This window comes from Nomascus leucogenys, chromosome 5 (assembly GCF_006542625.1).
Source record: "Nomascus leucogenys isolate Asia chromosome 5, Asia_NLE_v1, whole genome shotgun sequence".
NCBI classification, from domain to species: domain Eukaryota; kingdom Metazoa; phylum Chordata; class Mammalia; order Primates; family Hylobatidae; genus Nomascus; species Nomascus leucogenys.
Genome location: NC_044385.1, coordinates 5,590,655 through 5,596,251, shown reverse-complemented (window position 1 = coordinate 5,596,251; position 5,597 = coordinate 5,590,655).

Below are 5,597 nucleotides of genomic sequence, written 5' to 3'. Positions count from 1 at the left end.
TAACTTTCATATGATATTGCCAAATTGCTTTCTAAAGTGGTTGTACCATTTAACACACCAATAGCAGTGTAGGAGAGTTTCAGTTGCTTCACATCCTCTACAACACTTGGTATAGTCAGTTTTTGTTGTTGTTTTTTTTAACTTTGGTCATTCTACCAAGTGTATAGTGGCAACTCTTTGTGGTTTTAATTTGCATTTCTTTGATGACTAATATTTTATGTGCTTAATGGCTATGTTTGTCAGGAGAAGACCCATGTCCCAGCTCAGCATTCAGTCAGGCAAAGCTTCCTCTTATTCAGGTCTTCAGTGGATCAGATGAGGCCCATGGACATTAGGGGGACAGTTTTACTCAGCTGCTGATTCAAATGTGAATCTCATCCAGAAACACCTTCACTGACACATCCAGAACGGGATTTGGCCAAATGTCTGGGCACCCTGTGGGTTACTTAGTCACATTGACACATAAAATTAATCATCACAGCAACTACTCACATCTCCTCTTTTGTGAAGCATCTGTTGAAATATTTTATCCAGTTTTTGTTGGAGGTAGGGAGATTGTTTGTCCTCTACTTGAGTGATTTTTAAGGTATATTTTGGACAAAAACTCTTTGTCAGATATCTATTTTGCAAAATTTCTTAATTTTGAGGAAGTCTATGCTTTTTGTTTCATTTGGTGAACGATAATTTTGTGTGTTCCGTTTAAGAGAACTTCGCCTAATCCAATGTCACAAAGATTTTATCTTATGTTTCCTTCTAAAAATTTTGTCAAACACTAGCCCTCTGTTTTGTAGTCGTTTTCATTTATCTATTTTTAGTTTTTAAGTGTAGTGTCTTTCAGAAGTGCCTATTATATGATAAAGAACCATATGAGACACACGTGAAGGAAATAATTGACCATTTGTTTTATGGTTATCATCGTTATAAAGTAATATGTAAATTAAGATCAGACTTTTGAAAAGAGTCTAGAAAAAATACACACCAAAATGGAATAGTGTTCATCTCTCAGTGATAATATTATGAATATTTTCTTACTTTTGCTTACCTATGTTTTTCTGATTGTTTTCAAGAGTATGTTTATAATTTGTATATTTTTAAACACCCTTAATATGCATAAGTAGTAATAAATAGTAACTTATTTATTTACAGAATTAAGCTCATTTCTTGTTATGTCTTATTTGGTACATTTAAGAAAAGCAAAAAATTGTTTATAACGCTGGAGCTTTCATCTGAGTACACCCATTTCTTTGATATGTGCAGTTACTACATAGTGTTTTTATTTGTATTTTATTCAAATATTTAGAAGATCTTTTCATTGACTTTGAATGAAAACTCCATACTTTTATTCTAGTCATTATATCAGATAAGAGTAAAATAAGAAGATTCTGTTACCCTTGACACCCTCATTAAACTAACCTTTGCTTGGGTTCACCTTCCTGGAGACTAGGAAAAGTCAACGAGAATAACTGAGATTGTAGGTGGCTACAACTGCAAGAATTCAAGCCATTTAACAAAAAAACCACCATACCAGGGAAATGAGCTTGCCTTTCTGGAGATGTAGAGCTCACTAAGATAGTTGAGGCAATGTGATTCCTTGGACACTGGTATGTGCTTTACAATCACACCTGCAGGAATAACAACACAATTCTAGTACCAGAGAATGTCTTGATCTAGCAGTTCAGTGCAATTCCTTTTATTTACAACTGAAGACAAACCCTACATGATCTCATCCTTTTCTACTGCATACATTTGTTCCAAACCTTCTTCCAATGTCCATCTGGTTAGAACACAGCCCCTAAGTATTATTTTCTTCATTTACAGGTGGCTTTTCTCTTTATAATATTAACATAAGCAGGAGGCCCAAAGCCTGACAACCAACCTTGGCTCTTCCCAAACACAACTTACATTGCTGACGATGGTCCATTTTCAAATCATTCATTCAGTGGCAATGAATATCACTTATTATGAAGGCATCTCAAATTACCCAAAACACACATTAAAGTTTACAGCAAGAATTCATCAAATCAAACAAATTACTCTCTTTCTGTTCTGTTCGACTTCCTTAAGTGTTTGTAAGCAGAGCTCATTAAAACTTCTTGAAGCTGTTTATCATCTGCCTTTCCCTTTACTTTGGGAAGTAATGTTTTGGTTTTGTAGATTTAAACTATTTTTTTTTTAAGTACACACAGCCTTCCTTGAGCAAATTCAGCTATGTAGGTGTCCTTGTCCTCATGGACAGACTCTGCAGTCGCCGTGTGGCTACCCTGACCAAAGAATGGCCACCCGTTGACATCACCCCACCCGCTGCACTCCTGAGCCCCTTATCAGCTCTGCTTCTATTTTCTCCAGAGAATTTTTACCCTTTAAGCACACTCCACAGTTTATTTATTATAACCATTGCTACTGTCTCCCCTACAATGTAAGTTCCAGAAGGGCAGGCATCTTGCCTTGTTCCTTGGCATAGGCCAAGCATCTGGAGAAGTGCCTGGCACATAGCAGGCCCCCAATATATTTTTTTATTTTTGTATTTTATTATTTTTTTATTTTGAGACAGAATCTCACCCTGTTTCCCAGGTTCGAGTGCAGCGGCATAATCTTGGCTCCCTGCTACCTCTGTCCACCAAGTTCAAGCAATTCTCCTGCCTCAGCCTCCTGAGTAGCTGGGACTACAGGCATGCGCCACCACACCTGGCTCATTTTTGTATTTTTAGTAGAGATGGGGTTTTGCCATGCCGGTCTCGAACTCCTGACCTCAAGTGATGTCCCCACCTTAGCCTCCAAAAGTGCTGGGATTACATGGGGAGCCACCACATCCAGCGGATATATATTTTTTAAATAAACAAATGAGTGACTCAAAGACCCTCAGAAAGTCTCCTTTGCCCTCCACAGTATCTCTTCCAGGTGATATTGGTATAGTGTCTGAAATTCTACTTTTAGAGATTTCTGCTTTGGGGTTTCTTCATGCATTCCTTTAGGTTATGAGGCATGTACATACTTCTGTAAGGAGAACCATTCATCTATCCCTTCAATGGCTATTTTTTGGATTATCCACTACGCATAATGCACTGCCCTAGGTATTCTGGGGACACAGAACTGAGTCAGATTCATCCAGCCTCCAAGGCAGGCTCACATTTACTATTGATGTGACATCATGCCCTCAAGAGAGATACACAAAGCGCTTCATGGAAGCCCACAACTGATGGCTGTGATTATTTCTATCCCTGGGGGTCTCGGATCCTTGGCTGCCTGGTGCCTCTGACCCTGACAGTGCACTTCTAACAACAGAGAGTGACAAATGAGGCCTTTCATCCACATCTTTATTCACCTCTTCATTAATTTAACATATATTAAGTTTCTTCTCTGTGCCAGGCCTTTGCTAAATCCTGGGCACATGGCAATGAATAAGCAAAACAGAGTCCTTGCCTTCATGGAAATCACAGTTAGTTGAGAAGTTAGATATGAAGGGAGAAATTGTTTCTTTCCAATGTGACAAGAGTTCTCACAGGGGATACATACGGAGCTATGGAAGCACATAGAAAGGGCCGCAACTGCAATCTAGCCTGGAGGTAGGGGCTGGTCCTCCTTGGGAATCTCCGGGGAACTGTGGAGGTTTGTATCTGAATCCCAGATTTTACTGGGACGATGCACAGACAGATGTGTGAACATATGTTCAGTGGGTTTTTTGTGCTGTTGTCTTAGGTTGGTTTTCATGGTCGTAGCTGAGGTGTGTGTTATTGTTATGTTTTGTGTTGTTGCATCTGACTGCATGACGATGGCTGTGAGAACTTAGGGGTCTTCTTCCATGTGGCAGGATGGCCAAGGTGAGGTCTGTGGCTCACCACACTCACTCTTTAAAGTCACTGGTTCTCAACCTTGGCTGTACCTTGGAGTCACTTGGCAGATATAAAATATACCAGTGCCTGGGCACTACCCCAGAGATGTGGGCCTTCGAGTCCATGGTAAACAACCTCCCCTACATCCTGCTCTTTCATGTGGCATTTGTCTTCCACTGCTAGGGCCCAGAGTAAACCTTTTCTCTCTGAGCTTACTGTTCTCCCTCTTAAGACATTGCTGCTTATTCTCCCATGCCTCCAATATCTCAGGGCCCATCGGGTGAAAATCTCAGATTTAAGGCTTTTTCCTTCTTGATGTATCACCCTTCTTCATTACTGGCATCTCTCAGCTTCTTGGCAAATCTTCCAAATGTATAGGCTTTCACCCTAAGTCTTCATTCACTCCTTCATTTATTCCAACGATATTAACTAACATTGATTGAGTGCTTATATTGTGCCTAGTACTCTTGTAGGTGCTTGGAACACACCAGTGGAAAACACTGGCAGTATTACCTATCCTGGTAACTACCTAATATTCTACGGAGGGGAGGACAAAATGTCCCCTCACTGGACACAGTGCAAAGTGCAGGGGACAGATCTAAAGAGGCAGCAGGTGGAAGAGAGATTAAATGAACCATATGGAGTTTCAAAGGGCAGGCACAAACGAATTGGCGCAAGTCAGAAAGAAAGATTTTGGCTCAATCATTCTTACTGCGGATAAAATAGTTGTCATGACTAATGAGGGCCTAGTGCTAGCTCTCTGTCAGGCACTGTGCTGAGGGCCCAACAAACACCACCCTATTTACTGCTCAGAAGAACTCTCTGAACTAGGAACCCCTAGTGAACCTCCTTTCTCTCCCACACAGATAGACGATGCCTAGAGAGTTATTGGAGACTCAGAGAGAGATTCATTGCCTTGGTCAGGCACGGTGGCTCACGCCTGTAATCCCAGCACTTTGGGAGGCCGAGGGGGGTGGATCACGAGGTCAGGAGATCGAGACCATCCTGGCTAACACGGTGAAACCCTGTCTCTACTAAAAATACAAAAAAATCAGCTGGGCGTGGTGGCGGGTGCCTGTAGTCCCAGCTACTCGGAGAGGCTGAAGCAGGAGAATGGCATGAACCCAGGAGGCGGAGCTTGCAGTGAGCCGAGATTGCGCCACTGCACTCCAGCCTGGGAGACAGAGCGAGACTCCATCTCAAAAAAAAAAAAAAAAAAAAAAAAAGATTTACTGCCTTGTATAAGCGACTGAAAGTGACACTAACAGCCATTATCATCATTTTTCTGTTGGGTGATGTCACTTCCTGGACAATGTGTATCTGTCGAGTCATCAAACTTTTCAAACTACTTTGCATTTCTGCGAGCTCACTAGCAATTGCCCAGATATTAGCTAATTATGAACTTTAGTGAGCTCTTAGGCTCACATAGAACTTGGAATTTACCAAGAGATATCCAATTGCATTACACCTTCAGAGACAAGGATGTGCTGTCATCCACCTCAGACTGATTAGACTGCAAGAAGAGTATTTATATCTGTGTATTCCACTGTAAAATTTACATAATAATGTAAAACTCCTTTTCAGAAACTACATTATGAAAGATTAGATGAGCCAGGAAATATCATGATCAGGAAAGGTAACAAGTGGTTTCTGATTTGTCAATCTTAAGGCATGATGTAGATTGATGGTATTGTAATTGCATGTTGCAAAATGCAGGTAAAATGCAGAAGACCTTTGAACTAAGCATGGGACCATCAAGAAAGAGAA